Raw genomic sequence first — 23,096 nt, 5'->3', positions numbered from 1 at the left:
ATACTCTGGAGTTTCTGAGCTTAGGCCCTTGACCTTGGGGACCTGCTAAGGAGCTCCTATCTCTGGGAGGCAACAAAGTACTGAGATTATGGCACTGGCCAACTCCCTTTATACCCTGATGACTTGACATTAGTAAGGGTGTCCACCAGCTCCAGGATGAGCAGGACAAAATTCTTTGGTAGTCAGGCCAGGCAATGGCTTCCATGGCAGGAAATCTCATCAGTTATGACTACAACAGAGAATACAACCAAACATCTACATTTATGTTGTCTACACAACAGCACTTTCTTTTTATAAAAGTTTTCTTTCCCAGTCAGGAGGAGGTTTTTAAGTACGAATGCAGGTTTCTCAAATGAGAAGTAAGGCTGAATATGAATTGATCGTATCTAATCCTACAAAGGGGAATCCAAAGCCTTTTCCTGCTGTATACAAAGGATACTTTCTCAGAGCTAGAGCTGGAGTTGATTAGTACCATCTCTTCTAGTACTAAGCCCAAATTTGTTATTTTGGCTCACACATTTCACTCATATTTGTTCTTTATATGAGTCGCTGTTGTAGTCATAATGTTAGTGATGTTAGAACACAAGATCTGTGTTGCACCTTCATTGGGTCCCATGCAACTGTTGGTGCTGGTGATCCTTCAGGGCTGGACAGATAAATTCCCTGTTCTGGGAACGCTTCCATTAACCAATTTTTTAAATAAAATTTGCATTTTTCTGCAAAAATATGTTGCTTTTTTACTAGGAAACAGATTTGAAATCCTAGAATGTTACTCCTTGTCAGAGGAATGTGCTAAGTGTGAAAGCTCGTTTGAATAATTTTATGAAAGCCCAAGTAAGCAATTGGACTGGTGTTCTACTTCAGGATTTGTCAACTGAAAGGGCACATAGAGAATATGCTCGAAAGCTGGCCATTAGAAAGCAGACGAGACCTATATTAGTAAAGATGCAATCACACCAGCAGGAGGAGTTCATCCTGATAAAACTGTGTCAGAAAGAAAAAAATATTAAAGTTGAAGACAATAGTGTGTTTGTGAAAAAAAAAAGATTATTCACAGTATACAAGAGAGAAGAGAAGCAAATTTATCCCAGCAATCAGGGAATGTCAATTGGCAGGTACGAGATTCAAGCTGCTGTATGCACACAGACCCAAGCAGTGGCTTCCAAAATGCCCTTAGTGGCCACCCCTTTTAGAAAAGCAGTAAATGTAGCAGTCGCCCTAGTGGAGTGTGACCTCAGATTCTTGCAGCTTCTTTCCATGGTGGCTGTAGCAAAACAAGATACAGTGGAAGATCTAGGTGGAGACCGTTCAAAAACAGGTCTCCACTAAAAGCTACAGGCAAAAGGCCACAAAAAGCTGGTCAGACTTCCTGACATTTCTTGTTCTATCCAAGTAGTAATGCAGTTTCCTGCAAACATTTGAAGTAAGGAGGATTCATTCCCCCTTGTTTTGAGGGTTAGGAAAGAAGGTAAACAAGCAGACGGTCTGGGTTTAAAGAAATCTCTGTAACCACTTTTGGCATAAATGAAGAACTGGTTCTAAGAAAAACTCTGTGTAGAAATGGACTGAAGCTCTGAAACCTTCTAGACAAAGTAACAGCTCGTAGGAAAGCAGTCTTCCAGGTCAGGAATTTAATATCTGTGGAGGCAGCTGGCCTGAAAGGTGGGAGGGTGAGCTTCTCCAAAATGAAATTGAGATCCCATGGGGAAAAAGGAGGTTTCCTCAGTGGTTTAATGGGGATAACTCCTTTCAGGAACTGAAGAGAGAGCATTGAGTAAGCAAGATAAACTGAATCTGCTGAAGTGTGAATTTTTATACAGGCATAAGAAAATCCTTTTGCAAAAAGTCCTGATAAGTATGAAAGGATAAGAGGCACCTGAGCTTGCAGAGGGCTCTGCCCCTTGTCTGCATCATATAGTGAATCTCTTCCATTTGGCCAAGTAAGATTTTATACAAATCTCTTCCATTTGGTAGAGTAAGATTTCACTGCGCTAGATCTCCAGGCTTCTTTTAGAATGTCCAGGACCTGTTTGTTGAGGGATGCCCCCTCCATGGGGTCAAGGCATCATCCAAGCTGTGAATTTGAGTGTGTTCAAGTTGGACTGTATGATGGTGTCCTTGTTCTGTGTTAATAGGTCCACTCGCTGGTGCAGCAGCCATGGCTTCTTCTTGCTTAGACTGAGCAACAAAGGATACCAGTGCTGCCTTGGCCAATCTAGGGCTATAAGAATGATCCTTGGCCCTTCTTCCCTTATCTTCAGCAGTATGCTGTGGAGCAAGGTTATTGGGAAGAGGGCACACAGGAATAGGCCTGTCCAAGGGAAGGAGAAGGCATCTGTCTTCAAAGCTGACTTTGTTTTGGCCTTTGAGCACAACCTTTTCTAGCGAACATTTTCTTTTGAGGCAAAAAGGTCTATCTATGGCACACCCCATTCTTTGGCTATGCCGAGAAAAACTTCCCAATGCAGTTGCCACTCATGAGGGCCTGACAGACTCCTGCTTAGGTGATCCATCAGTTGACTGGGTTCTCCTGGTAGGTACTGTGCTATGAGGTACAGGCATAGGAAGTCTGCAGTTTCCCAAAGATCTATGGCTAGGTGACAAAAGGGGTAGAGTCATTTTCGTGTCCCCCCTCCCCTGCTTGTTTATATACCACATAACCATGGTACTGTCTCTCTTTACCAGGTTTCCATTGGTCTGAGGGCAAATTGGGCCTTTTTGGACTGCCAAGTGTTCTTTTAGATTGATGTATTTGTTCTTGACCTGGAAGTCCCATCTGCCCTGAGTCTGTAAGTTGTTGTAGTGGGTTCCCCAGGCACCCATGGTCAGTCTGGTTCTGAGGGAAGAATTTGAAGAAAAGGCTCAGACTGAGGGAACATGCTTGGGCCCACCAGGCAAACTCTTTCCTGAGACAAGAGAGAAGCTTCACCATGAAGTTGGGGGATTGATAATGTTGACAACACGCATTTCTGAGGTACCACTGCAGCTTCTTCTTATATAGCCTGCCCAGGGTGATCATGATGAAAGAGTCCATGTAGCCCAAGGCTCTCTAGCTGGAGAAAGGAAGGCTTTCTGAAGAGATGAGTCCAACAAAGCCCCAATAAACACAATCCTGTTTATGGGAATGGTCTGAGACTTCTCGGTATTGATGGTAAACCCCAGTGAAGCCAGTACCTCTTGGGTGTAAAGCAAATATGCTTTGAGTTTTTCTAGACCTGTTGTCTGAATGAGGCAGTCGTCTAAGTATCATTAAATCTGAAAGCCCTTTGACCAGCACAAGGCTATCACTGGGACTAGGCATTTTGTGAAAACCCTGGGTGCAGCAGACAAGTGAAAGGGCAGAGCACAGAACTGACAGTTCCTCACACCTGATCTGAAGTGCAAGAACCTCCTGTGAGATTTTTTCTATGGGAACGTGGAAGTATGCATTCTTTAGATTTAAGGTTATCACATAAGTGCTGGGAGAAATCATGGCCAGCACTTTCATGATAACCTTAAATCTAAAGAATGCATACTTCCACATTCCCATAGAAAAAATCTCACAGGAGGCAAGGTTATCATGAAAGTGCTGGGAGAAATCATGGCCAGTAGTTTTTGAAGTGTTTGCATTCTGAATTTTGGAACTTGCAAGGACTGGTTGAGCCATGACAGTTCCAGAATTGGCCTTCAGGTGCCCTCTTTACTGGGGACTAGGAAAAGCCTTGAGTAAAAAACTTTCCTTTTGAGTTTGGTACTGGTTCCACAAGAGATGTATTTACTTTACGGCTTCTGTCTTCTAGCTTGGTGGAATATCTTCCAAACCTGATCAAATTAGAGGCTGCTTGAACTGGATTTTGCAACCTCTTTGAAAGATTTTCAGTGCCCACTGATCCCTGGTAAAGAGGGTCCAATTCTTTAGTAAGAAGCTGTCCTCCTAGTCTGAGGGTTTAGGGAGGGAAGGAGGGGTGGGGGAATGGTAGTGCCATGGAAAAGTCATGATTGCTCCCTGCTGGGTCCCTCGTGGCAGGATCCTACAGGCATATTGGAATCTGCTTGCTACTTCTCATATGCTGGTGCTGCTTTTGACTCCTTTCCCTTTGAGGTCTGCTGTGTCAAGATTTAGTCTGGGAGGCCAGAAATGACCAGGTGTTTGGTAGGGTAATTGTGGCTGAACCGAGGAAGTTGAACCAGAAAAAAAATCCTTGATTGTTTGCACAGACATGGCTTTATCTTCCATCTTCTTAACCATACATTCACCCTTGGAGCCAAAAAGAAAATCTTTATCCAAAGGCACACCCAAGAGACTGGAACTGACATGTTCAGAGAGGGAGTGTTCCCTCTGCCAGGCATGTCTTCTAACGACAGATTATGTGGCTGCTGCCCTACTGGAAGCTTCCAGAGGACCACAGCCGCAGTGCCAAGGAGTGCTTAGCTACTTGAGTGCAAAAATTGCACAAGTCTAGCAATTCCTTGGAGAGGGCCTTATCTTCAATTCCCATCAGTTTTTTTTTCCTGATACTTCACCATATGAAACTGACAGTTCAAAGCCCTCATGACAAGGGTAGCAGAGGTGTAAGACTTTCTTTCCAAACCTAAGGTTCTGCTTTGTCAGTTGGCATGTTTTTTTTTTGGAGGTGCTAACTTTAGCTCCCTTAGGGCCCAGAGTCTCCACTTCAGGTTCTGTTATAGGGTTTTTGGAAACTTGTCTGTGGGAATCCAGAACCCTGTATGCTATCAGGTTTTTGAGGGGTAGGGGGGAGGGAGTCTGGTTGCAATGAAGAATCCAACAAGACATTATCCACCAACTCTAAGACTGGAGGGATGGCAAGAGGTTTATATTCAGGGAGACTTAGGAATTCCATAAACCTCTTCTTCGACTCTAGGTAGTCCTACCCATTTAAAGTGTTCTCTCAGGGTATGTAAGGTCTACCCAAAGGAAATGTCCTGGGGGGAGGAGGTTGAGGCAAGGGTCTCCTCAGAAACTGAATCCCCACAGGAAGCAACAGACAAACCTTCCTCAAAGGTGAATGCATCATTATCATCCTCAAAGTCACAGGAATCAGAAGATTGCTGGGGGTAATTTTCCTCTTTCGTTTACCAGGAAAAGATTCAGGAGCAAAACCCATGAAAGAGAGGCACTTGAAACTGACCACAGAGCTCAAATTTTCAGTCAACCTAACCAGGTCTTGTTGATAGCCCCGAGTTTGGAAGTGGAAGCCAAGTAGGTCTTGGCTGGACCAAGCCTGATGCAGCCTTTTTGTGAGGCCTTAGGTTTAGGCCTGGGGGCAATGTCCACACTAGGGCCAGGATCCAGACAGCTGAATCCGAGGACAGTGAACTGAGGCAATCTCTTGATGACAAGAGACTGTGTATATCCCGTATCAGTTTGAGCAGCCACTGGAAGCCAGAACCTGCGAAGCAGCTCCAGACTCAACCAACAATCAAAGTTCTTCCTCTTGTAGGGAAGTAAAGGGACCCGGGGGCATTCTGGACTCTGAACAGGTCTCAATATAGGCCTGTGCCACAACCTCAGTCCCAGAGGGGACTACAAAGGTGTCTCATCATCTTCAACAATCAGACACCTAGGTATACTTGCAGCCAGCAAACAAGCATCACCCAAGTACCCTAAGTTTTGGGCGTTTTTCCTTTTTACGCCTAGAGAAATCAATCTCAACTTGACCGACAGACAACACATCGTACACAAAGGCAATAGCGACCCGCTAAAGTGCTTAGAACTATCAAGTGTAGGGCTGATATTTTAGCTATTAAAGCGAGCTCTACACCAACAATTAAGAATGTTGTGCTCTAGGCCCTAACAAGTTATTCAAAACGAGTGAAAGTCCCGGTGCCTGACATTAGTTAAGAAACACAAAAAGTTCTCTAAGGGTGTACTTGACTTTAGATGTCATCTTTCTCTGGTGCGGACCGAATGACACACTAACTAGCACTCTGCCTCAGGCACTGAAGGCAAGAAAGAATTGAGGTTAAGGGGAAGGCCAGCCCCCTTTATACCCTGGCATCTGTGAGCTTCCGGAGGAGAAAATTCTGTGGTAGTCGGGCTACCCAAGGGATTTCATGGCAGGAAATTACATAAGTTACGACTGCAACAGAGTAACACAAAGAATACCCATGTAACTATTTTCTCCAAATGGCAATATTCCATTTGTGAAAACCACCAAATGGTTTACCCTTGAACTTCCCACCTTAACTGCATCTAACATGAACACAGTTACCAATGCATTGACTGAGATGGATGAAAAAAATCCCTAGTAAATGTGCTAACTTCAGAGAATGGGACAAGACAAGAAAAATCACACGTGAATTTCTTTGGGCCTTTATAAAACAATACAAAGTTAACTCTGGACTAATACAAATGAAGCCCAATTTAAAGGCTGGTTAGTACTAACTCTGACTAAAAAGATGACAGTTCAGTGGTCAAACTTGATTTAATTTAAATTTAATTTAATGACTGATAGAACAGACATTTTGCTACTGTCCCCTAAATTATCTGAATGAGTTATGTGTTTAGTACCCAGACGCTAAAGAAATGTTAGCGGGAGAATGGAAAAAAGTTTCTTTATTTACACATGCATGAATATGAACATTAAGCAGAACCACCTTAATATAGGCCAAATTAAAAATTTGTTGGGTTAGAATGTCTAATACATAATCTCTCCCTAAAAATACAGTATGTCAGCAAAGCAAGTCTTAGCCAATATGTGGAAGTCCTCAAAGGAGAAGTGGAGACCGTCCCTGGTTCATTGCCTCACAGCTGATCCAACTTTGCACAATGGATCCTGTGAAATAACACCAATTAATACTTCAATTGTCAAAATCATTTTTTTGGCTGCTTTTGGCACTGCTGCCTGTTAATCCCGAGTCCTCTCACTGTCAGACAACAAATTCTTTACCCATCAATGAATTAAGTTTTGACCAGGACAGGCCATTGTTTGGACAGCTCTTACGTGTGGTTCCAGATTTTTATTTTTACGGCCTTATCACTCAGCACTATAAGATCTCAGGTTGTGCAGACTAGCTCAATGTACATGCACCAAACAGGTAACTACCTGAAATGCTGGAATCTGCTTCAGCTAGTCCCATAACGCTGAGACTGAAAAGTTGAAAAAACGGACTTATGCAAAATTCAAAATGGCCATTTCTCAGAATACTCCCTTTTCTCCAAGGCTTGGGGATCTCAGAGTTGGTATACACAAGCTCTGGAGGTGCAGGGGGCTTGCACCCCTGTGAAAACAAGTTTCAAAAAGAACAATGTTCAGTATTAGGTCTTCTTTTGCATTTTCGGCCTTTTTCTTTTTTTTTTGGTGTGTCTGCGTTTGGTGTTACAACTACCAATATTTCAAGAGAGCCCACCAAATGCTTACATACACAAAAAAGCAGTCAGTGAACAGCAAAAACATCAGATGGAAAAAGCTTCAATCAGAAAAAAAAAGTGTCAGACAGCCAAACAAGTAAGAGCTCAATAAAAACCAGCAGCCAATTCACACATGATTTTCTATTAGAGGGTGTTCTAGCCTCAGGAAAAACCTGAAACATGTCCTCAGAAAACTGGTGCCTAAAAAGAATTAAAACCCTATCACCCAAAATGTCAACTGAAGGGTGGGCAAGTGAGAAAATGAGATATCCCCAGTCTTCTATGAAAAGATCCACCCAGTGAGGTAGATTATGATGACTGCCCTTCGCCAGATGAAATAGAAGAGGTAACCAGTGCCATCTGGGCCAAAAGGAAGTCATCAGAAAGATCTTGTGCCTGTCCCACATGATCTAGTGTAGGACCTTTGGGTAACAGAGGAAGAGTGGGATAGGCATACAGAAACATCCCTAAGAAAAAGACATGGCATCCACTTTCTAAGTACACAAACAGAACTGGGGTAGTTGTCTGTTCAGGTGGCGGCAAAAAGATCTTCTTGAAGAGTACCCCACCAATGTACAATGTCCAGAAATAACTCCCTGTGAAGCATGCATTCGTGAAGATTTGTCTTGAACTTGCTTAAAGAAGATTGTGCTTTGAAAGAATGAAGACCACCTTAAAAACTAAGTGACGGCAGACTGCAAAATCACACACCTGAAAAGCCAGCCTGCAAAGAAGGTGAGATTCTTGGTTCCCTTATTTGATTATGTACCACATACCTATGATATTGCCTGTAAAAACCTTTAGAGGACCTGGAATCTAAATGGAGTGAAAAGGCATGGACAGTTAGTAGTAGAGTCCTCATCTCATTAATATTGATATGGCCTGTCATTTGCTGATGGGATTAAGGACCTTGGACTTTGAGGCTGTCGGAAAGTACAGTTGTGTACACTTACCATAAATGTAGATGTTCGAGTGTATTCACTGTTGCAATCATTACATTTGGGTTATCCTGCTGGCAGGTTGCCCTCAGCCGGCCTGAATTCCAAAGTCTTGGGTCCTGCGTTGGCTGCTGTCGCCCCTTCCCTGACGTAAGGTCGTCAGGGGTATAAAAGAAGCAGCCGATGCCATTTTCTTCAGTTTTTCTTGCCCCAGATGTCAAGTGCCCCCTAAAAGGGTAGCCAAACTTTACATATATATATATATATATATATATATATATATATCAATAAATGCAGCAATATAAATTTTACCTTCATCTATAAGCAAATACACCACATAGGTTGCATAAATCAGAGAAGGAAAGATAAGATCCATAAAATAAAAAGGGGGGATGGCGGATGGGTAACCTGAACTGCAACAGTGAATACACTCGAACATCTACATTTATGGTAAGTGTACACATCTGTACTATGTTCTTCGTGTTTCACTGTTGCAGTCATTACATTTGGGTAGAGTCCCAAAGCTATGGTTGGGAGGCTGGAACTAGACAGCAGTAGGAGCAGCTATGAGGCCCTGCAGAACTGCAGTGGCAAAGCCTGCCCTGGATTTAGAGTAGAGTGGCAAATGATAATGCTTTGTAAAGGTGTGCATTGAACTCCAAGTAGCTGACTCTAAAATGTCCCTGGTTGGTACTCCCCTGAGAAAGGCTGCTAAAGTGGCTGCAGCTCTGGTGGAATGTGGCCTAATGCCCTTAGGCACTGGTTTGCCATGGTGTAAGTAGCAGAAATGAATGCAGTGGCCTAACCACTTGGAAATAGTCTGCTTTGAGATAGCCTTTCCTTGTGATCCTGCAGCATATGCCACTAGTAATTGCTCTGTCTTCCTGAAAACTTTGGTTCTGTCCAAGTAGAATCTAAGCTGTCTGTGTACATCCAAAGAATGCAGAATTCTCTTCCCCTTGTTCTGTGGTTTTGGGTAAACAGTTGGCAGATGAATAGTTTGGTTTAGAGCCACACTGGACACCACTTTAGCCATAAATGTTGGATTTGTCCTCAGGCAGACCCTGTCTGGATGAAAAATGATAAAGGGTTCCACGGCCATGAGCGCCTGTAGCTCTGAAACTCGTCTTGCTGAAGTAAATGCTAGGAGCAGAGCTGTTTTCCAAGATAAAAACTTTATATCAGCAGTAGCAGCTGGCTCAAAAGGAGGCAGGGTGAGTTTTTCAACACATAGTTGAGGTCCCATGCAGGTATTGGTAATCTCCTTGGAGGCCTTACATTTTTGGCCCCTCTGAGGTACTGCTTTAATAAAGGATGAGAAAAAAGTGGTGGCTCTGCATTGTAATGAGCTGAAATGGCAGGGGCATGAATTTTAATAGATGAAAAAGATAGGCCTTTGTCCAGCATCACAGTTAAGTATTGCAAAATCTGAGGAATATTTGGCACAGCTGTATCAGTTCCTTGTGCCTGGTTCCAAGCACAGAATCTCTTCCATTTTTCCAGCATAAGATTTTCTAGTGCTAGGCCTTCTGGCTTCCAAAATGACATCCATCACAGCTTTACTGAGAGGTGTGTTTTGTATGACTACATTATCCGCCATGCTGCCAGGTTTAAAGTCCTGAGTTGGCTGTGCAGGATCTGTTTGTTTTGCTGGGACAGTAGATGAGGTATTTGAGATAAGGTCCAAGCTGGGCATTGAGACAAGTTCCTTAGTATTGGATACCAGTACTGGCGGAGCCAGTCTGGGGCAATCAGTATCATCTTTAGCTTCTCCTGTCTGACCTTTAGGAGTACCTTGGGGAGGAGAGGCAGAGGGGGAAAGGCATATACTGATAGGTTTTTCCAGCTGAACGATAGGGTGTCCAATTTCCATGCATGTCTGTGATAAATCCTTGTGCAGAATCTTTTTAGTTGGTAGTTGTGAGGGGAGGCAAACAGATCTATGTTCAGGCATCCCCCATTTCCTTATGCTGAAGACTTGTGGATCCAGCTGCCACTCGTGGGGGTCCATGAGGTTTCTGCTTAGTTCGTCTGCCAGAGTATTTTTCCTTCCTGGCAGGAATTGCGCCTGCAGATGTACTTGGTAAGTCAATGCTGTGTCCCACAAAGTCATGGCTAGTCTGCAAAGGGGGTAGGAATGTATGCCCCCCTGCTTGTTTATATGCCACACGACCGTGGTGTTGTCTGTCTTTATCAGTAGTTGTCCTGGATGACGTAGGTCCTTGAAGGCTGTCAGAGCATTTTGAACAGCTAGCATCTCTTTTTGATTGATATGTAGATGCATTTTGTTTGAGGTCCATGTGCCCTGTATGCATCTTCCTGCCATGTGGGCTCCCCAGGCATAGTCTGATGCATCCGTTGTTAGTGTCTGCCTGGCTGGGGGTAATGTGAATGGCTGTCCCTTGTTTTGGTGACAAGCCTTTGCCCACCATCGAAACTCCTGTTGCAGGCAGGGAATGAGAGTAATTATAGTTTCCAGGCTGTGGCAATGTTGAGTCCAAACACTTTTTAGGTACCATTGAAGTTTCCTCATATGCAGTCTTGCATATGGAATTAGTAGGATGCAGGATGCCATGAAGCCCAAAGCCTGTAGAATTTTTCTTGCAGATAACTGGGCCTTTGTTGCCAACATTTTGAAATAGGTAGTCAGTTGCCTTTGTTTGTCTGGAATGAGATAAGCCATCTGGGCAGTTGTATTTAAGCTTGCACCCAGCAATATTATCTCTTGAGAGGGTATTAGTTTTGATTTCTTTTCGTTGACTGTGTACCCTAGGCATGTTAGAAGTCTTTTCACAAACGCCAGATGCTGTACAAGACTGTCCTTGTTCTCTGCTTGAATTAGACAGTCTTCCAAGTAAGGATATATTTGTATTCCTCTTTATCCGCAGAATGCAATTACTGGTGCCAGGCACTTTGTAAAGACCCTGGGCGCAGTAGATAAGCCAAAGTGCAGTGCAGAGAATTGGTAATGCATTGAGCCAGCCTTGAATCTGAGGTATCTTCTGCATATTTGTCTGATTGAGACATGCAGGTATGCCTCTTTTAGGTCCAAAGTCACAAGCCAAGCGTTTCTGCCCAGCATGGGCAGAAGCTGCTGCAAAGTCAACATCTTGAATTTTGGTATATCCAGGAATGTGTTCAGAATAGATAGGTCCAATATTGGCCCCCAGGCCTTGTCCTTTCTGGGTACCAAGAACAGTCTTGAGTAAAATCCTTGTCCCTGCTCTTGCTCTGGTACTTGTTGAATGGCCCCCATGCCCATGAGGGATGAGACTTGTTTTTGTGCCTCTGCCCATTGACTTTTTGGCAGATCTGGCCAGCCGCTTGTCTTTGGCAGGGTATGGAAATGGTACTTGTAACATTGTGACACGATATTTAGAACCCACTTGTCCTGGGTTATAATGTGCCAATTTTGAGAAAAAAGTGCTTATTTTCCCCCTAAGCGTGCTGCCAGGAGATACGTGCTTGGTGCAGGCAGGGGGAAGTCATTGGGACTGTTTCCTGTATGGTTGTGATTTGTCTTCTCTAACTTTGGAGGTAGAAGCATCCCATTGCTTTGACCTGTATGAACCTTGCGCCTGGGATCTGTCTCTGGGGCATCTAGGTCTGCCCCATTGAGGTCTGTCTGACACAGGAAAGGACCAATTCTTTGTTGACAAGTGTCTATAAAACCTAGGGGGCTGTACTTGTAAAAAATCTTTGACCGTTTGCATAGATTTAGCTTTGTCCTCCATTTTCTTTAACACCTCTTCTGCCTTAACACCAAACAAAGTATCATGCTGTAAAGGTGCATCTAATAATTTAACTTTGACACGATCAGGCAGATTTTGTTCCTTTAACCAAGCATGCCTCCTAATTACAGAGCCCGTAACTGCGGCCCTGCAGGAGGCCTCCAAAGAATCAAAACCACATTGCAAAGTATGCTTTCCAACTTGTTCAGCTGCATGCAATAAATCCTGCATTTCTTTGTTTTCTGCACATTCAGAGTTTAACAACATTTTCCGTTTAAGCAATGCCATGACATGTTGCTGATATTTGAGCATATGAAACTGACAGTTTAAGGCCTTTATAGCCAAGGTAGCAGATGTGTAAACCTTTTTTCCCCATCTATCCAGTGCCCTAGAATCTCTATCAAAGAGGGTAGCGTTTTTTGCAGCGGAAGCCTTAACTCCATTGGGACCCTGAGATATAGTTTCTGGGTCTGCAGCAGGGTTTTTAAAAAGGAATTTATGAGAGTCAGGAACCTTGTAATATCGGTCAGGCTTAACAGGAGCTGGAGATAAGGAGAGTCAGGGGTAAGACAAGACTCCGAAACACATCATCTACAATGTCTAACACAGGTGGAATGGCTAGTGGCCTGTGCTGAGGTAGTAAAAGGAAATCCCTGAGCCTCTTTTTAGATTCTGAAAAATCTGGGCTCTCCCAACGGAAATGTTCCCTCATGGTATGCAAGGTTTCCCCAAAAGAATAGTCCTCTGGAAGAAAAGCTTAAGGTATAGATTCTTCAGCATCAGAATCCTCATTGGGGGGGGGGGGATATTCCTGATCAGAAGAGGAATCAGAAGAAATGGAAACCTGATCTGAAGGTTCATAGTCAGTCTCTTGCCTAGGCCTCTTATCAGGAAGGGGATGGGAACCCCTGATCAAGGTAATCAAGTCTTCGGCCATTTTGAGCATCTGTTTTTTGGGCATAGAGGCCTGATCACGTGGCTCTTAAATTTGTTTCTTTGCTTTAGAAGGTGCTTTAGTCTTTGCCTTTGAAGCTGAAGTCGGTTTAATATAAAAGATGTTTAGGTCTGAATACACCCTCAGAAGCCGGTGCCTGCTCAGCTGCTCTGGACCCATCTGAAGGAATAGTATCCGAGGCTCCAATACCTTGAGTTTCCAGTGGCATGGCCGACTCAACGTGGGAGTCGGTAGAAGCCTGCGACTCTAAAGTAGCGGGCATCAGGGGCTGCGAAAATGCCTCACTGAGAACCGGCGACTGGCTTAGGAGAAGCTTCGTCGTCGGTTTTGGGCCTCGGTTGTCTACCTCTTTTCTTTGCGTTTTTTTCTGAAATCCGGTAGTCGGATGGCTATCCGACAACATTTCTGGATAATTAAACCAGCTTCCAAAATAGTTTAAAGCAAAATCATACTGACGGCTTAATAGTGTGTTGGTTAAATCTAGCATAAAACCGACAACCAGAAACGTTGTGATCAGGGCCTAGGCAAGGAATACAGTAAGAATGAAAATCCTTATGAGGTATTTGCTTTCCACAAGAAATATAATTATTTACTTTTTCTGACATCGGTCTGGAGCAAGAAAAAAGTTTCCCCAATGAGGTACTTAGCTTTATTGAAGACTTTGGATCTGAAACTCGAACATGAAAATCTCAGGAGTCGGCCGACCGGCACTTGCGAACTGCTTCTGCTTTGGGCACTGCGTAGCAAGAAAGACTGAAGAAAATGGTGTTGGCTGCTTCTTTTATACCCCTGACTACCTGACATCAGGGAAGGGGTGACAGCAGCCGATGCAGGACCCAAGACTTTGGAATTCAGGCCGGCTGAGGGCAACCTGCCAGCAGGATAACCCAAATGTAATGACTGCCACAGTGAAACACGAAGAACATCAGGCAACCCAGCTGTGATCAGAAGTGTCAGTGCACAGGTCCTGAATAGAGAGAAGAAAGTATAGTTGTGTACACTTACCATAAATGTAGATGTTAGAGTGTATTCACTGTTGCAGTCATCACATTTGGGTTATCTGCTTGCAGTAGCCCTCAGTCGGCCTGATTATCAAAGTCTTGGGTCCTGTGTCAGTTGCTGTCTCATCTTCCATGATGTCAGGTAGTCAGGGGTATAAAGCATGCAGCCGATGCCATTACATCAGTTTTTCTTGCCCAAAATGTCAAGTGCCCCCTAATAGGAAGCAATTAAATATATATATGCAAGGTTATACCTCCAACAAAAAAGCAAATACACCAAAAAGCTTTTAAGCATAGTAAAGGAGAACAGAGGTATAGCCAAAAGAAGTCAGGGGGCTGAAGGGAGGGTAACCAGGACTGCAACAGTGAATACACTCGAACAGCTACATTTATGGTAAGTGTGCACAAAGTACAGTTGTGTGCCTACCATAAATGTAGATGTCCGAGTGTATTCACTGTTGCAGTCATTACTCTTGGATTCTCATAAATTCCTATATAAAAACCCGCTGCTGTTCAGTTGCATGCAATAAATCCTGCAATTCCTTGTTCTCAGAACATTCAGTATTTGTCAACATTTTCTGTTTAAGTAGTGACAGTAAATATTGCTGATATTTAAGCATATGAAATTGACAATTTAAAGCTTTTACAGCTAGGGTGGCAGAAGTGTATACTTTTTCCCCCCATCTGTCTGGAGCCCTAGAATCCCTATCAGAGGGGACAGGGTTTTTCGCAGTAGCAGCCTTAACCCCCTTGGGAACCTGAGATATAGTTTCTGGGTCAGCAGCGGGGTTTTTATATAGGAATTTATGAGAATCCGACAGTAATGACTGCAACAGTGAAACACGGTGAACATCTGTACTATGTTCTTTGTGTTTCACTGTTGCAGTCATCACATTTGGGTAGATTCCCAAAGCTAAAGATGGGAGGAGGAATTTAGATAGCATTAGGACCAACTATAAGGCCCTGCAAGACTGCAGTGGCAAAGTCATCTCTGGATTTAGAGAAAATTGGCAAATGGTAATGCTTGGTGAAAGTATGTACAGAACTCCAGGTAGCTTCTAGGATGTCCCTGGTAGGGACACCTCTGAGAAAGGCTATGAATGCAATGGCCTATCCATTTAGAAATGGTTTGCTTTGAAATGGCCTTCCCCTCTGCCCCTGCAGCATATGCCACCAGCAGTTGTTCCGATTTCCTTTTGAGGTTTAGTCTTGTCCGCGTAAAATCTAAGTTGTCTGTGCACATCTAAGGAGTGCAGTATCCGTTCCCCTTTGTTCTGTGGATTAGAAAAGAAGGTTGGCAAATGAATGGACTGATTAAGAGCCACATTGGATACTACCTTGGGCATGAAGGAGGGATTGGTCCTGAGGGACACCCTGTCCGAATGAAAGATGATGAAAGGCTCCACTGCCTTAAGAGCCTGCAATTCAGATACCCTTCTTGCAGAAGTGATTGCTAAAAGGAAGGAGTTTTCCAAGAAAGGAATTTTAACTCTGCACTTGCAGCTGGCTCAAAAGGTGGTAGAGTGAGTTTTTCCAATACAAGGTTAAGGTCCCAGGCTGGAGTTGGGGCTCTCCTGGGTGGTCTTAAGTTTTTGGCCCCTCTGAGGAACTGCTTGAGCAGTGGATGAGAGAAGAGGGGTGGGATCTGTGTTCTAATGAGCTAAAATGGCTGAGGCATGAATTTTGATAGAGGAAAAAGAAAGGCCCTTGTGAAGCATCTCAGTTAAGTATTGAAGAATCTGAGGTAAATTGGGTGCTGCTGTGCCCATCCCTTGAGTTTGGTACCAGGAACAGAATCTTTCCCATTTTTCAGCATAAGATTTTCTAGTACTAGGCCTCCTTGCCTCCAAAATGGCATCCAACACTTGTTTACGGAGGGATGATATTGGAGAGATTAGGTAATTAGCCAGGCTGCCAGGTTCAGGGTTTTAAGCAGAGGCTGCAAAATCTTGCCCTCCTGCTGGAACAGCAGGGTAGGGGTCTGAGGCAGGTGCCATGGAGCCAGCAGTGACACTGCGCAACAGGGGGTACACGTACCAGTGTTGGCATGGCCAGTCTGGTGCAATCAGTATCATCCTTAGTTTGTGCTGTTTGATCTTTAGAAGTACTTTGGAGAGGACAGGCAGTGGAAGAAGGGCATAAACTGATAGATTTTCCATTTGAAAGACAGGGCAACCACTTTCCAAGCTTGTTTGTGGGGAGTCCTTCTGCGGAATTTGTCCAATTGGTAGTTCTGGGGGGAGGCAAACAGGTCTATATCTGGGCTCTCCGATTTATCAACATGTTGAAAGTCTTTAGTTCCATTTTCCACTTGTGTGGGTCCATGAGATTTTTGCTTAGTTAGTCTGCCAGTGCATTTAGCTTTCCTGGCAGGAACTGAGCCTGTAGATGTACTTGGCAGCTCAAGGCTGTTCCACAGAGGCATGGCTAGTCTGCAGTGGGGGTATGAATGGGTACCCCCCCCCCTGCTTATGTACCACATAACAGTGGTGTTGTCCGTCTTTACCATCAAGTGTCCTGGAAGAATGTGGTCTTTGAAGGCTGTCACAGCATTCTGTACAGCTAACATTTCTTTTTGACTGATATGCAGGTGTATTTGATTTGGGCTCCATTTGCCAGGTGAGCCCCCATGCATAGTCTGATGTGTCTGTTGTTACGGTTTGGGCAGCAGGGGTAGAGTGAATGGTAGCCCCTTGTTTTGGTGGCAGGCCTCTGCCCACCAAAGGAACTCTAACTGTAGGCAAGGTATGATAGAAATTATTGCTTCTAGATCCTGAGAATGTTAACACCATAGGCTTTTTAGATACCACTGTAGTTTCCTCATATGCAGTCTTGCATATGAAATTAGGAGAATGTAGGAGGCCATGAACCTCAAGGCTTGCAGCATTTGCCTTGGAGATAGCAGAGTTTTTGTTGCCATTAGTTTGAAGTAAGTTATCAAATGAATTTGTTTCTCTGGCATTAAGGAAAGCCATCTGGGAAGTTGTGTTCAAGCTTGCTCCCAGGAATATAATTTGTTGACAGAGTACAAGATGTGATTTCTTTTAGTTTACGGTGTACCCCAGACAAGTTAGCACCTTTTGTACAAATGCCAAATGATTCAAAAGTATGTATTGGCTTTCTACATGAATTAGACAATCGTCCAGGTATGTTAGAATATTTCTTTGCCTGCAAAATGCAATGACTGGTGCTAGGCACTTTGTGAATACCTTGGACGCAGTAGATAAAGCCAAAAAGCAGTGCAGACAACTGATAGTGCATGTAGCCTGCTTTGAGGTGTAGGAATCTTCTGCAAGATTCGCCGATTGGGATGTGCAGGTAGGCTTCCTTTAAATCCAGTGTTGCCAACCAGGCATCCTTACCTAGCATAGGAAGCAACTGGTGAAGGGTTAGCATCTTGAATTTTGGGATCACCAAAAAGGTGTTTAGGATAGAAAGGTCCAGGACAGGACACCATGAGTTGTCTTTTCTGGGTACCAGGAAAAGTCTTGAGTAGAAACCTTGTCCCTTTTCCTCTTCTGATACAGTTTGAACAGCCCTTATGCTCAAGAGAGATAGTATTTGCTTTTGAGCCTCTGCCCACTGATTTGGGGGTAGATCTGGCCAACCGTTTGGGGTTGGTAACGTGTGGAAGTGAAATCTGTATCCTTGGGTAACTATATTTAAAACCCATTTGTCCTGGGTAATGAGTTCCCAGTTTTTTGCCTGCAGAGCAATCTTTCCCCCCTAAAGGAGCAGTCAGATGAGAAGGGCTTGGAAGTTTTAAAGTTAAGTCATTGAGACAGTTCACCATAGGTGGGAGTCTTACTACTCCCTGATTTGGAAGTGGGAGCCCCCCCACTGCTTAGTCCTGTGCATACCCTGAGACTGAAGCCTAGGTGTTCTGCTGGTTCTGGGCTTGGACTGAGAAGGCCTGGAAGAGGCAGGAAAGGACCAATGCCTACTAAATCAGGGAGGCTGCACTTGCAGGAAATCTTTAACAGTTTGCATAGATTTAGCTTTTTTCTCCATCTTTTTAAGTACTACTACTGCTTTGTTGCCAAACAGGCGATCTTGGTTTAAGGGAGCATCCAGCAATTTAGCTTTAACATGATCTGGCAAAGATTGCTCCTTAAGCCAAGCATGCCTTCTAAGTACACACCCAGTGTCAGCAGCCCTGCAAGATGCCTCTAGCGAATTAAAACCACATTGCAAAGTATGTTTTCCAACTTGTTCAGCAGGATGCATTAAATCCTGTAAATCCTTATTTTCAGCACAGTCAGGAATCAACATCATTTACTGTTTAAGCAATCCAATAATATGCTGCTGATACTTTAACATACGAAACTGGCAGTTTAAGGCCCTAATGGACAAGGTTGCAGAAGTGTATACTTTCTTACCCCATCTATCCAGCGCCCTGGAATCTCTATCAGAGGGGGTAGGATTTTTGGCAGTAGTAGCTGTAATGCCCTTGGGTCCCTGTGAAATGGTCTCAGGATCCACAGTAGGATTTTTAAAAAGGCACTTGTGAGAGTCAGGAACCCTGTAATATCTATCATGTTTTTTGGGAGCAGGAAGGAAGAGAGTCAGGGGCCAAGCTAGATTCCGAAAAGGCATCATCAACAATGTCTAGTACAGGGGGGATAGGTAAAGGCCTGTGTTGGGGCAGGAGTAAGAAATCACTAAGCTGCTTTTTAGAATCACAGTAATCCTGGCTTTCCCAGCGAAAATGCTCCGTATGCAAGGTTTCACCAAAAGAGAAACCCTCTGGAGGGGAAGCAGAGGGAAGAGAGTCCTCTGCATCAGAATCCTCATAGGTAGAGAAGGGTAAATCCTGGTCATCAGAGGAAACAGAAATTTCAAAATCCTGATCAGAAGTATCATAAGCAAATTCAGCCCTAGGTCTCTTAGAGGGGAAAGGTTGGCTTCCCCCGATTAAAGTAATAAGGTCTTCAGCCATTCTTATCATTTGTTTTTTAGGCATAGAGGACTGACCATGCAGTCTGGGCGTGGGTTTTCTAGGCTTGATTCTTGTTTTAGGCCTTGAAGAAGAACATGGCGTTGGTTTAATATGCAAGTCAGTAGGCCTGAATACACCTCAGAAGCCAGTGCCTGCACAGTGGCTCCGGACCCATCCTAGGTAAAGACATTCGCATGTTCCACAGTTGAAGCATCTCGCGGCATACAGGACTCCGAATGGGTCTCAGTAGAGGCCTGCAAATCTGAAGTAGCGGGTATCAGGGGCTGCGAAAGTGCCTGAGTACCGGTGAACTGGCAACAAGGTTAGGATAAGCATCGTCGGCAGCTTTGGACCTAGGCGGCCTGTCTCTTGTCTTTATCTTTGCGTTTTTTCAGAATGTCGGTAGTCGGATGGCTTACAGAAGACATAGCTGGATAATAGAACCGAGTACCAAAATATTTAGAAGTGTAAATATACAGACGATGAATAGTTTGTTGTTTAAATAAGGCACAAATCCTACAGCGAGGTACGTTGTGGTCAGGCCCTAGGCAAGGAATACAGTACGAATGAAAATCTTAATGAGGTATTTGCTTTCCACAAGAAATACAGTTACTGAATTTTACTTGACATCAGTTAAGAGCAAGAAAAAGTTTCCCCAACGGGATACTTAGCTTTAGTTGAAGACTTCGGTTCTGAAACTCAAAATCGAAAATTTCAGGAGTCTACCAACTGGCACTTGCGATTTGCTTCTGCTTCGGGCACTGCATGGCAAGAAAGACTGATGTAATGGCGTCGGCTGCATGCTTTATACCCCTGACTGCCTGACATCATGGAAGATGAGACAGCAACCGATGCAGGACCCAAGACTTTGATAATCAGGCCGAATGAGGGGTACTGCAAGCAGATCACCCAAATGTGATGACTGCAACAGTGAAACACGAAGAACATCCTGAAAATGCAGACCTGGATTCAGGAAATCTGATAAATTCACCAACAGAGTTCAAGCTTGAAACAACAGCAGCGGAACCAAATACTCCAGAGAGTGGCAGTGCTGGAGCCAAACACTCTTGAGACACCATTTGAAACTTCCTCATGTGTAGTTTGGTAAAGGGAACCCAGGGGACTGGTGGATGCCTGTACCTCAGAACTCAAAGAAATTCCTTTGCAGGAAGGACAAAATGGAAATAAGCAGTCAAAGAGAGGACCTTGGGAAATGAGAGACAAGCCAGCCATGGAATGGTCTGAATCCTGCAACTCAGAAACACTTGATCCTGAAAGGGAGCACACAGACTTTGAGAAAGAAAATGAACCCCACACTGCACAGTAGTAGTATAGTTAAGTGGTGATCCTGAAGCAGGAACTGCTGTGAGGAGACCTGAAGCAAAAAGGCACCCAAATAAGGAAATATCTAAATTCCCTGAAGTCTGCAGACGGCTAACACAGGGGGTAGACACTTGATAACAACCTTTGGAGCTGTAGAAAGACCAAAAGGTAAAGAGGAGGAAGAAACATGCAAATATTTCCTGGAGAGAGGGTGAGTTAGGAATGAGAAGGTAAGCGTCCTTCAAACCCAGGGATATCAGAAAAGCTTGAGGAAGCAACAGTGATAAAAGTGTCTGAATAGACAACATCCCAAAAGAGGGGACCTTGAGAAAGGTTTTGAAAAAAGGAAAGTATAAGATGGGCCTCCCCAACCCCTTCTACCTGGGAACCAGAAACATTCTGGTATAAAAACTGTTCCCTGCTGAGACAAGGGGACAAGTTGTATGGTTCCCTGTACCACCAGATTCTGAAGAAATGTGGGAGCTGACAAGGAGGAGACTGACGAAGGTATGACAATGGAGACAGTGACTTCCAGACCATAAAAAAAACATTCTGGATAATGGAAAGCACCCAAGTATCCGCTGTCATCTGTTTCCAAACAGGAAAAGAAAGTCAACCTGAAAGGAGGAGAAATCTGGCTGAGGGATAAAGAGCAGCTGAATATCAAATAGAAGCAGATATCTCAGCAAAAGAAGGATTTTGACCCTTAAAACCTTGAGAAGCCTTACTGTATTTGGAAAAAACTCTTCTAGAAGCCTTATTGCCCCTAAAAAGCTGTTTAGGCTGTCTATAAACAAATGAAAGATTAGAAGGATAATTTCTAAAACTTAGAAACAGGACAAAGGCTCGTTTCAAATATTGCTCAACTTTACCCTTATCCTGAAGGGTCTTAAACAATTCAGCAGCAACAGTGTCAAAGGGATTCTTGTTGTCTAAGGGGAATCCAATAATTTGGCCTTGATGTCTTCAGGCAGAGCCTGGAAGTGCAACCAGGAATACCGCCTCCTAACAGATCCAGATGCACCTGTCCTAGGAAGGCATCACCAGCAACCTAACTACATTTAATAGAATAAAAATTCACCTAATAAGCAAAGTTCAAAAGGGAAATGGCAGAAGTCTTCCCTTCTGAATCAATCAGCCAAAATGCCCCAACCTTGGGGAGAAAAGCAAGGACAGACCTAGTCATACAGGTCTGGAATTAATAGCTTTGAAGAGTAAGGTAGCAGAGTTGTATACTTTTTTTTACCATACCTGTCCCATGGCACGGCTGTCCTTATCAGAAGGTTAAAACTTAGACAGCAACATGGATGTTTTATCAATGACTACAGGAATAGCAGAATCAGAGAAACAGCTTTTATATAAACCTGTTGAGGTTCAGGAACTTTATATAACCTGTCTGGTTTCTTAAGTGCAGGAGGTTAATAATCAGGGGGCCTGAAAAGCTGCAGTTAAAGTATCCAAAAGGGCAGCCAGCACAGGAAGGCCTGCATAAGGCACAGAAGAATCTATCTGCAAGAGTTCATAGCATCTTTTGTGAACATCAGAAACCTGTGAACAGTCCCACTTAAAGTATTCCATAATATGAACTACTGTATCCCTAAGGGAGTAGAACCAAGAGAAAGTGAATCCTCTTCTTCAGATACCAGTTCAATGGGAGAGTGGATCGGGAAGATTAAGCCAATGACTCCTCACACAGTCTAATTCTTCATCAGAGGAATCACAGTCTCTAGGCCATTTGGAAGGAGTGCAAGACCAAGGAACTGAAGCTGGAAGGGATAATCCATGAAGGGGGCTTACAGCCATAACAGCACTGAAAAGGGCTCGGACTAAAATCCTGCCATTATTTGGGTGGATTCTTAGCCACAGGGTCCACATGTTTAGGCTTCTGCTTATTTTTCAAAGGAACATCAGCTTTAACAAATGTAGGAGGTTCAGACCCCTGCATAGATTCAATGAGGGTTCCAGGCACCTCTTTGCTCTGAAATAATCATCTGTAGTTCCCACTCCACATATGACCAGATGTAAGCACAGCCTCAGCAGACATACAGGCAGACAGCTCCATGTTGGCCTCCAACTGTGTGGCAGAAAAGGGATACGACAGTTGCACTGGATGGCGCTTGGGGTCTTCATCCAAACTGGAAATGTCCCATACATGCTGAACAACAGCAGGATCAGTTTGCGCCTTTTTGGCTTTCTTTTTCAGAGAAGGCTGAATGTCAGGGCATGTAGATTTGGCCACTGTACCTTGGGCCAAAAACTTCAACAGCTAGTTCTCCAAATAAATGGAAAGGGACAACAGAAGACTGCGGAGCGTCTTCGGGACAAATGCCTGACAAATCTCACATTGTGTTTGGTCGTGGTTTGCACCCAAACAAAAAAGGCACTGTTTGTGTTTATCTGTATGGGGAATTTGCCTCCGACATTCACATTTTCCCTTTCTGGGTGACATGTAAACTAAGGTGAAAGGAAAAAAAAAAAAGGAACAAACAGATCCCAGTGGGGCACTTATCTTTAGAAGACTCAGTAGTGGGGCCACCTCAGTGAAAGGCTTGAAGAATGAATTCAAATGTAGTACTTGGACTGGTGGCAAAGTAGATTTTGAGGATTAGGTATTCATAATTCACATATGTACCTTATGCCCTGCATGTAGGATGTACGTCTGATGTACTGCACCTGGAAAGTGTAAAAGTGTTGGTACGCTGGCTGGATATTTGGCTATCCCCGGCAGGGTATTCCAAGAGTAAAGAATACTGCAACAGTGATAAGGAAGGACATCTTTGGTTTTTGAAAACTTAAGTAGTTCTGTTTGTTGTAAGGTAAAAAGCAATGGTTGTTCTGAAAATCTGTTTAGAATTATT

The 23,096-nt window shown here is 43.8% G+C and overlaps 1 protein-coding gene across 2 annotated transcripts in view; it reads right to left on the bottom strand.

Moving 5' to 3' along the window:
* Positions 1–23,096, bottom strand: part of SENP6 (SUMO specific peptidase 6) — a gene marked incomplete in the record, with an annotated part of 3,063,818 nt that overhangs the window by 2,443,405 nt on the left and 597,317 nt on the right.

This window comes from Protopterus annectens, chromosome 1.part0, assembly GCF_019279795.1.
Source record: "Protopterus annectens isolate FY-2018-M chromosome 1.part0, PAN1.0, whole genome shotgun sequence".
NCBI classification, from domain to species: Eukaryota; Metazoa; Chordata; order Ceratodontiformes; family Protopteridae; genus Protopterus; species Protopterus annectens.
This window is presented reverse-complemented; position numbering and strand designations above follow the sequence as displayed.